Source organism: Crocodylus porosus, unplaced genomic scaffold (genome assembly GCF_001723895.1).
Source record: "Crocodylus porosus isolate Cpor-Errol unplaced genomic scaffold, CroPor_comp1, whole genome shotgun sequence".
Lineage (NCBI taxonomy): Eukaryota > Metazoa > Chordata > Crocodylia > Crocodylidae > Crocodylus > Crocodylus porosus.
This window is the reverse complement of record NW_017728943.1, coordinates 97,299,045-97,310,031: the sequence shown is the minus strand read 5'-3', so window position 1 is coordinate 97,310,031 and position 10,987 is coordinate 97,299,045. Positions and strand designations below refer to the sequence as shown.

The window sequence follows — 10,987 nt, the reverse complement described above, 5'->3', positions numbered from 1 at the left end:
TAGGGCTTGTGTGTGTGTCTGTGTGCGTGTGTGTGCACAGAGATCTGTGACAATAGGGTCCACCATAAGTGTGCATACATAATTCAGTATTTGCTAACAATGCTTCTTTAAATGTATAGGTTGTTAAAAATCAGACTTCTCTTTAAAGCAAGACTGACTCAAGAGTAACCTGAGGGTATAAACAGACATCATCTTTGTTGTGGGATCAGCACAGCTAAACTGCTTCACTAGCATTTATAGATATTGCTGTTGTCTCCTAGTCTCAGGACCCTGCCTCTCTTACTGTTTCAGGGGCCTGATCCTGTAGGACAATGGCCCTGTCCAAGCTTTTAGAAGTAGAGTCCATCTTTGTGTGCCAAGCCACTGAGGGGAAAGCATCCAATGTCCCAGGCTGCAGCTGACCCAGCCTCTAGTAATGGTTGCCTGAATGTATTCAGAAGGGCAGCAGATCCCCAGTCTTTGCCCTGCCCACAGCAGTTGGAGGCAGCCACATGCTTGTTCAGCATGTCCACCAGAGTTACAGAATAAATGAGCAGCCTGACAGTGGCGTGTCCTATGTCCCCTCCAGCCTGGGCAGGCTCCAAGGTGGGCAAGAACAGGTGAGCCGCAGGCTGCATCTTCCTGCCACCAGCTCTGTGCTCCTTTATGGCAGAGTCTCACTTTCCCTGACTTCCCAGACTGTAGTAGCTGGAGATGGGGAAGGAGTGCCAATTGACAGACAGCCTGCTTCATCCTACTCTGGTACAGTGACATTTGAGCCTGCTTTTTTTTCAGTCCAAGTGCACTTGCTGGGTAGCACTCGCTGACCCCAGCCTGGCACAGACTCCAGTGACTATTGGCTCTCACTTGGTGCTCAGCCTGGTCTCCCCTTCACAGACTGAGTTGGGCTTTTTTCTTTCCTGCCCTCCCCTCCTTTTTAAAAACAAAACAAAAAAACCCCAAAACTTCATCAGCTTTTTTTTTTGTAAAGAAAAATATTTAAGCACTTTCTGAGGTTATATGAAGTTCCCTGCTCTCACTTGCAGATGCACAGCCCAAGGATTCCTCTGCAGGGAAATTCCCAGGGCGTGCAATACATTAACAGATGGCCTCCCAATATGATGCGATAAACTGTGACTAGCAAGGGTAGCAGAACAATTTTTGGACAACTGGAGTGAGATAAGGGGTTCGGATGTCTTTTTGCACCCTGAGATGCACAACTTGGATCCCACAATCAACCAATCTAATGGACCTGCACAGTTTAGTTTGAGTTATCCTAAAGCCAAGAGAGTTGGGTTTATATTTAACAGCTAGCCAACTGCTCCCCAGGAATGATGTGGGGGGCGGCTGGGGCAGGATGGAGCATGAGTGACTGATGCACCTTTCTCAGGGGAGCATGTGCCCCCCCAGCGACCAGTCAGTGATCGGGGGGGGGGGGTCCCCCCCATGGCTGATCTCACTCACTGGCTTCCGGAACTGGCCGCCACACCTTGGCCAATGTTTACAGGGGCCCCTCCTGCCCATTGCTTAAGCAGGGAGTGAGGCCTGTCGGGGGTGCATTAGTGCTCTCAGGGGGTGCACATGCACCCCTTATGTGTTGCCACTGGGACAGACTATCACTGCCGCTGCCTGATGGGAGGGTGGGAGGGGAGAAGCTTGCCCCTCCACCCAGCACTGCCACTGCCTCCAGGGAGCAGGGCTTGCCTGCTGTCATGGTGGCACTCCACCATGCCTCTGAACCAGAATGCTCTTGGAGCACTCTGATTGGTTGTTTCAGTAACCAATCAGAGTGCTCCAAGAGCATTACAGACAGACAGACTAAGCCCTTTATTATATTAGAATTAAAACAGTAGGGATCACTTCCTTCCAGCCTTCTTTAGTTCAACCCCTAATCTAAAAGTTTAAAATGACATATCTACAAATGCCAGAGCTCTCCAACACAAACACTGCAAACAATACAAAGTCATTCTGGGATCTAGTTTTGGGGAGTCAAAAAAATATCTGTAAGTTTATACTGTCTATTCCATTTAAAATGGTTTGATTTGGAAACTCTAAATATCTGTTCACTGTATCAGGGTCCTCCTTAAAAACTCAGAGGGAAGCATGAGCATCACCACAACTGCATACACAATCAGTACATAGGCGACGCGTATAGAGGGCATGGGGGTACATGCCCCCCCTGAGAGTTAGTGCTCTGCCTGGTAGGGGGGCACAGAGAGTGCTCGTGCCCCCCTGAAATGGGCTCTGGCAGTGGGATGTTGTCAGAGGAACTGCCAGCGGTGGAACCTTCCGCCGTGCCACATGCGGAAGTGCTGGCACTTCCACCGCAGCTGCCGTCCAACTGGCGCAGTCAGTGACCAGCTGCTGGAGGACCCCCGAGTCACTAGCTGGCCACTGGGGGACCCCCCGCCCTGGTCATGCCCCACTGATGCCCCCCCAGACTCAGGAAGCACCAGTCGCCCATGAGTCAGTATGAGGTCAAAGTTGAAAAGAAAGAAAACAAATTTTCAGAAAGTCCAAGTTGTTGCCAACTGTGTCTTTAAAAAAGACATTTTAGAGTCAGGGTGCACCAGATACACATGTCTGAAGCAAATTTACATTTGCAAACAGTTTGAAACATGGCTTTTGGCAGCACAGTTTCCATTGTAGCATACTATAAACAGAAGGTTAGTACATACGGTTAAACTGAGAGAAGTTTACATAATCCAGAAACTCTGGAGGTGATATGAGATCCCTGAGGCTATTTTATTTTTACACTGACTAAAATGTCACTTCTTCCTCAAAAAGCCCTAAGTTTCCCACTCATGCTGCTTTGCTGCTTTTAAGAAATATGCACTGACATTCTGGAAGCTTCAGGAATTTGATTTGTTTCTTGCATTTAACTGTGTATTAATACTTTGACGTAGGTAAGAGTTTTACAGGACAAAAACTGTAGGTCAAGTCAGACTATTTTACATCCAGAAAATAACTTGGATTTCCTTCATGCAGATTACTGGAGGTCCACAGAGACCCTTATATAGCTGGAGCCAATCCATTTTCCATAATAAAGGGTATCTGTGAAACAGGCCCATACCTGATAGACTAGAAAACAATTAGTTCCTCTGCTTCTACAATTCTTCCCTTTCACATACTCTCTTTTACATGGCTTTCCTCCATTTGAGTATGCTTTAGAGAGTTTCTGTAGTCTACACCCAGGCTATCCAATAAGCAGCAGTGTCATCATCCCACAGGAGAACTGACACTGATACTCTGAACAGGACCTGAGGCCTTGCTTACCCAGACTTGCACCATTTCAAACCAGTATAAAACCATGTGTTGCTTAAGAATTAAAGCCACGTATTTAGAGTGGCTAATACCAGCTTAGCATAGATCAAGTCTTTACTGACTTGAGCTAAAGCAAAATAAGCCATTCAAAAACCAAAACAGAAACACTTATAAATGTTTGCACTAGTTCACCAAAATTAAATTTAAAACTGACCTAAATTAAAATCATGAAGCCTTCTCATGGGGGCAGAATTCCTTAAGCCAGAGCTGTCCAACTAATTGCCCATGAGAGGTTAAGTTATGTCCCACAACTCCTACCCAGCTGGTGCTCCTCCCATTGCTAGGCCTGGAACAGGAGCTGGCTCCCCTTCCCTCCTCAAGCCTATGCCCCAGGGGGAGGGGTGGTGTATACAGCAGGGCAGGTTTAATACAGCAGCATTATATATTCAGCCTTTATATTCAGAAGACTTATTTCTTAGTCCTAAGAGTCTGTGACTTTTTTTTTCTTAAGAAAAGGTTCAACTTTGCACAAGCTGATAAGCAGGCCTGATGTGTGCCAGGCAAAACTTTTTCCTTCCCACTGGCAAGTTGGAGAAAAGCATTTATTATGCTCTAAGGCAACAGAGATCCACCATTTTTCTTCAAACCAATATTATGAAAAGGAGATAAAATTAGAGGTACAGAGAAAACTTATTTACCTATCATGAACCAGTCATGAGATTTGCCTATGTATGATCTGAACTTCTACAGCGGCAGCAAATCAGAGCAAATTAACATTGACCTCTGAAGTATGCATTATTTATTTATTTATTTATTTTTAACCAATGGAATTAAATTTAACTGGAGCAATTTATGACTATTTCCATGCACTCAGAAGCCAGATCATTCCCTATATATGCCAAATGGCATTTGAAGTTGTATCTGTTATTGCCTGCAGTCTGATCATCACTTTCATATGTAACGTGTTCTTCCAACCTTGGCTTGCTCACACACCTGCCTGTTTTAATATCATCAGTAACTGGAAATTGTGAACACAAAGAGCAAGTAACAGTGGCTCAACAGCAGGACTCAAACAGACCGCCTGGTTCTAATCTTAGCTGTGCCATTTGAGTCCCCCGGAGCCAGGCCCTCTCCCTCCCTCTCTCTGTTTTTCTATCCACAAAATGGAGAAAACACTTGCACTTCCCAATCACTGAATATTCATGCCACTTATGCAATGCTTTAAAGAAGGATGCAAAGCTCTGTAATAAATCCTAAAGTATCACAGTGAATGTTGATAGTGGATGGGACTCAGGAAGAAGGGAATTTTTCCAACACAGGCTATGTTGCCATTAGACACCGAGACTGAACTCTCGACATTGTGCAGCCTGAGCCGCTGGCTCAACAAAACCCTTCGTATCTTAGCATTGCAACTCCAGTCCCGCACCTTTTTGATACAAAACACTTCCACTTTGCCTGACTTCGTTAACTCATAGCAACGACTATGGTGATCTGGAAGCAAGTAGCAGCACTGCCTGTTACGGAGTTGCCATTCAGAGTTGCATGTAAAAACATGCACTGCTGAGCTGTGTCAGGCCATAGTAGGGTGGATCTCATGCTGGAAGGCAGCATGCTCGCCTCAGCCACATTACAACCACCTTCACAACAGGCAGATCTTAATATTACTTGTATTGTTCAGCACGAAGAAGCAACAAAGCCTAAGACACGGAAGTAGTAAAATACGTCTCACTGAGACTACGCACCATTCTAACCAAAATGTCAAACTTGGGTAGCCAATTACAGATTTCTAGACATCATTACAAGGAAGAGGATGAAAGATTCCAGTAACAAGAATCTGGGCCTCATTGATTCTTGTTTTTAAATAAGTAGATGAAATCAAACATTTTTTATTCCCCTGAGACCTGAGTAAGCAAGACAGAGGTTGCTGGGAACACCATCAACTTGAAAATAATTGACTTTAAAAAAAAAAAAAAAAGTTAAAAAGAAGCTTCAGGTAAACGTCGAAACAAAAAAAGTGTAAAAGTAGCTTCAGGTGCAGTAACTGCCAATTTATGAGACTTGGCAGTCCCATAACCCTATTTTTCAAATGCTTTCCTCTCCTATGTTACCTGTGTGGAAGGCTCTAACAAACAATAGGGGGGAACTAATGGACTATACAAAAAAGCTCATTATTCTCAAAGCAGTGACAAGCGTGCAAAAGAAAAACTGAAAAAGCAGAGAAAGCTCTTTTCTCTCTGATCTCTTTCATTTACTGTAATTTTGCAAAGTACTTGCCTGCATTAGGGATTTATGCATGGGTGTAACTACAGCATGGTAAACCCCTAGAATAGGTATATTACTTTGGAGGAATTCTCCTCAGCTGGAAGCTAGGATAGGTTGTACCAGATTAAGTCCCATTTTACACTGGATCAACTGCATCTACACTTGAGCCCTTGCACAGCTGGCTAACAATCCATGATGTAGATAAAACTTTAGGTGTAATTTACAGCTTTACTAAGAAAAACCTTTTAGAAAGAAGGGTGATTTATGAATATTTGGAATAGTAGCAACCACCATAGCTGCAAAAGGAAAAAAAGAGCACTGGAGAGACAGCTATCCTATAAGCAGCAAAGTGCCGGTCAGGAATGACAGGCGGATGGTGCACCACCACCCACTGCCCCGCGCTCTGCATCCAGCCACATGCAACTCCCTGCTGCCACCCCGCCCTGTGCGACCCCACCACACCTCAGAGACACACACACTCACACACCCAGCCACACACCACACCCAACCACACATCCACCCACCTGTGCACTCCACTGCCCACAGCTGGTGGGTGCTCCCGGCATGGGGTGGGGCATGCTGTGTGGCTGCAAGGTGCTGTGTGGAGAGCGTGCATGGGATGGGATGAATCCTACCGCATTTCTGTAAGCCTTGTTAAAACCCGCAGCATTTGGTTGATTGCTGACTTCTGTTTCTACGCCCATTCTTTCCCTTCAGCACAGGTGGCACTCGTGCTCACCCTCTGCTGCCATAGGCAAAGTAGTCTGTAAACACTATGGCACCAGCCCATCATGGCAGTGTTTAGCATGAGCCTGAAGCATGGGGACTGGTCCATCAGCTTGAAGACAATGCTTGAAGTTAGCATGTGTCCAAGTATTCTAGGCCACATGCACTCTTCTTTATGTGGGGGTTTGATTGGGTGCTATATTCTGTCTGAAATAATAATGCAGCAGTAAAACACCAAATTTCTAAAATATATGAAGGCCCATATATTTATCTGAACATTTGGTATCCAAAATAAGTGTAACCATGACACCTTAGAGATGTACCATGTAAAATGTAACGTGCATGTATTTTCTTGTTGAGCAAGAACACTAACTACAGTCCTGCAACAGGCAACTAACTTCCCACTTTACTAGGTATTGCCCCTGGACTGGTGCTATCAATTAAACTCATGATTAGAAACAAAGCACCAAGTCCCCCTATAAGGATTAAAGCAAGCCTGTCCAACTTCTAAGCAGCTGGTGGCTGCAACAGAACAGGCACCCTATCCCCAAACCTTGGCTTTCTGGGCCCGTGGGCTGCACCGCATTGCACCAAACCATCCCCTGGGGTGAGGGCAGGAAGTGGAAGCTGGAGGAGGAACCTGCAGACCCCAAGCTGTTTCTGCAGCTGGAACAATGGGGAGAGAGGCTGCTGGATGGGGATTTGGGGGCTGTAAATTAATCCTTTACAGACCACATGCAGCCCACAGATCACCAGGTAGACTGCTGGATTAAAGCAAGAGCTTGTGGGGGTGAGGGGAGGTTGCTTATATTTTATTTTTCATAAACTTTTTTTTAAAGAAGAAAATGTCCAATATACTCAGTAGAAAAGGTTATATAAAACTTAAAGAACAAATAAGAAGCCTCAGATAAAAGTCATTTTTAATCATTCACTAGCAGAAATAATTCCTACAGATAAAACACCTTCCTTTTGCCTTGCCCCTAGGTGTAAGCATTAGTACCAGCACACTCTGGACTAATAAAACTGCAGCAAAGTGAGAAGTCACAAAGTTCAGAACTCTGGGAGAAAAGATAAACTGTTAAAACACTACATGCTAAAGTGTCCTTGGTCTGACAACTGATCTTAATAAAAATATTTAATAATGACTTTGGCACAAAAGGAAGGGAGCGTGATAAAATTTGCTGATGATACAAAGTTGGGAAACATTGTCCATACAGAGAAGAACTGGATGACTATAAGGAATGGAGTAGCAGAAATGAGATTCAATTCAATAGAACAAAGTGCAAGGTCATGCATTTGGAAACTATTTCTGCTATAAGCTGGGAGCTCATCAGTCGGCAATAACTGACAAGGAAAAAGACCTGAGTGTACTAGTTGACCACAAGGTGCCTATGAGCTGCCAACATGGTGCAGTCATAAAAAAGGCAAAAGCAATCCTAAAAAAATCTATTAACTGGGGTATTTTCAGTAAAGATAGAGAAGTGTTAATGACTTGTAATAGACACTGGGAAGACCTGAGTTGCTTACATTCCAGAAAGATAGGTTGAAGCTGAAACAAGTGCAAAGAGATGCTACTAGGATGTTCAGGGGAACAGAGAACTAATCTTGAGGGAGAAGGCTAATCAAGGTTTTTGTCTATAACAGTGGTTGTTAGCTGGGGGTACGCATACCCCTAGGGGTACTTAAAAGAGTCGTAGGGGGTATGCAGAACTCCAGCTGCATGCGCACAGACCGGCCATATGGAGAGCAGCCGGGCCCAGCTGGTAAGTTTGTTGTGGGGGGAGGGAGTGGGGCTGGGGAAGAGGCTGCCTGCCAGGTTGGGGTGTGAGACTTAGCCACATGGCGGGGGGGAAGGTTCCTCTGCTATGTGTACCCTGGGAGGGCATGAGGGATGTGTGCCCCTGGAGCTGCGCATGGGGTGGGCCGGGCTGGGGCTACAGCCACACCATGCCAGGCTTTTCTCAGTGAGGGGCTGGGCAGAACTGTGCTTGGGATGAGTGGCGGCAGTGCCGGGAGTGGCAATATGGGGGGGCAGGCCACAGGCACCAGAAAAAATTCATTGTAGCACCCCCAACCACCCTCCCAGAGCCACCGCTGCCCACTCTGAGCATGGCACCGTGTGCCCGGGATCTGTGTGGTGGGGAGTCACTGCAGACTGAGAGGTGGCACTGGGCTCTTCCTGGCAGGGGGGTTGGGCCGTGCTGTGCTCAGAGCGGGTAGAGGTGGCGCTGGGAGGCTATGGCAAATGTTGGGGTGGCTGTAGCCTCCCCCCACCCCGACAGCCTCACTTCCATAGGCCCCTGTGGTGAGGGAGGAAGTGGGGCTGGAGCTGGGACTGGAGCAGTGGCAGTAGCTGCCCAGCTGGGGCACAGAGCTGCGAGTGGCTCTTTCAGGGGTGTGGCAGCTCCTGTCAATGCACGCACCCTGGGAGGGCACAGGGGTGTGTGCCCCCCAGATCTGCACACAGGGCGCAGCGGGCTGGGGCCAGGGCAACACCGAGCTGTTCCCAGAAGGGGTGTTGGGCTGGGCTGCGCTGGGAGGGGGGGGACTATGGGGAATTTTGGGGTGGCTGCAGCCCCTCCCATAGCCCCCTCCCAGCACTGCTGCCACATGCCCCAAGAGCAGCCTGGCGCAGCCCTGGTCTCAGCTCAACCTTGTCTGACATGTAGATCTGGGGGAGCATGCCCCCCGTGCCCTCCTGGGGTGCATGCAGTGGCGGGGACCACCATACCCCGTGCCCCCCCCCGGACAAGCCACTTGTGGCTCTGTCCAGCACTCCGCCCCCGCTGGGCAGCTCCTGCCCCACTTCCTCCCCCACTGTTGGGCTTTAATCTGCCTCTCTCCTCTCCGCAGCAGCAGTCTGCCCTTGTCCTGTGCGCCGCTCCAGAGCACCCTCACCCCATGACCTCCCGGGGTGGGTGCAGCAGCAGTAGCCTCCCCCCCCCACTGTTCCCCCTGGACAAGCTGTTCATGGCTCCATCCCATACCCCGCCCTGCCCTAGCTGAGCAGCACCTGCCCCTGACTCACTCCATCCCTTACCTTGATTCGCCCTCCCCACTTAAAAACAAGAAAAACGTATAAAGGGTACATGAGCTAAAATTTTGAGACGGAAGGAGTACACTTGTTAAAAAAGGTTGAAAACCCCTGGTCTGTAAGATTTCTCTCTAAGATAACCACCAAATGAGAAGACGATTTAAAGGACAATGCTGGCACAGGAAGTGAGTATCTTAAGCTGACCATGAATAAAATTTAGCCTGGAAATTAGCAGGTTTTCAAACCATCAGAACAGTAGGGTTCAATGACATTCCAGTCAGAGGAGCTGGGGCCAAAAAACAGACCATCTTTAAGACAGTGTTTGATCAACTGATGAACAGGATTACATGATAAGCAGGATCCGTGTTTTCCATTTCCCACTAAAAAAACGGAGTAAAATATGGATTTCCCCCTTTACCAGAGGAAAACACATTTTTTCACTTTAACAGAGAAACCTATGGGTGTTGCAGTTTTGTAAAGAGCTCCCTGCGGACTGGCAGAATTACAGCCTGCAAGGGGCTGGGAGGGAGCAGGAGGAGGGCAGTCTGGCAGCGGGCGCCATATGCATGAATATGTATATGGCCGCCAGGCAGCTTGGAGAGCAGCTCATACAAGCAAATTGGGGTGGGGGGTGGGATTGAGGCCCCCATAGGGAGAGAGGAACGGAGTTGGGAAGGGCTGGGGCTGCTGCCCGGCTGGGCGGTACGAGGGGCTTGCAGCCTAGGGCCGGAATGCGCGGCTGCAGGATCCTGGCAGCTCATCCAGGAGGCAGGGGGGTGCACGCACTCCCACGGGAGGATTGTGGGGGCATGTGCCCTCCAGATCTGTGTGTGGGGCAGGGGCTGCCAGCCTGGTGAGTGCGATCTGGCATGGCAGGGCAGTGGGACTGGGTGGGGAAGCTCCTTGCTGCCACAAGCTCCTCACTGCCCTGACAAAGCGCCCCATGCCTGCACAGCTACAGTGGTGCAGGGCTGTGTAGCTCACTGCTGTTGCACGGGCAGGGGATGCCTTGCCAGGGCAGCCCAAACCTCACAGTGGTAGGGTGCTTCTCCACACAGCCCCATTCTGCCCAGCTGCACCAAATCGCACACACTGGCCTGCAGAGGCTCTGGGGAGGGCAGCAGGGCAGGGAGCCTGAGCCCACAGCCCACATCCACCCTATGCACAGATCTGGGGGGCACAGGTCTTCCGCACCGCCCCAGGAGTACGTGCAGCAATAGCAAGCCACCCCTGCCTGAACCCACATCAGGCTGGCAGCTGGCAACGGGGTGGGCAGCTGGGCTCCTCTCCATGGCAGCAGCTGGGGCTTGGGCGCTGCTGTAGGGGACAAGGGGCTGTGGACCTGGGTCCCTGGCCCCCTAGCCCTGGCAGCTGGGGGCCCCTTCCAGCAGGGCTGGGGCTGCAGGGGGCTGTGTGGACGGGAGTGAGGGGCAGCAGCAGGGCCTTAGGAGCTGTGGGGAATGAGGGGCACCAGTAGGGCCAGGGGGCTGGGGGGTGGGGAGTGAGGGGCATAAGCAGGGCCGGGGGGCTGTGACCCTGGGAATGAGGAGCCTGGATCTGCGTTCTGTTAGCTAAGGGGCCATGGGGAGCTCTGATTTTCCATGATAAAAAACTCCAAAATCAAATACCAAAATGTATAGGTATTTAGAATGTATTTTATTATAGTAATTGTGACACTCCAAATTGCTTTAAACTGTAAATGCATCAAGAAAACATTGTGTT

General features: G+C 48.8%; 1 protein-coding gene across 1 annotated transcript in view; it reads right to left on the bottom strand.

Moving 5' to 3' along the window:
* Positions 1–10,987, bottom strand: part of B3GALNT2 (beta-1,3-N-acetylgalactosaminyltransferase 2) — a gene marked incomplete at its 5' end in the record, with an annotated part of 56,614 nt that overhangs the window by 42,205 nt on the left and 3,422 nt on the right. The gene's annotated exons all lie outside the window — the stretch shown is intronic.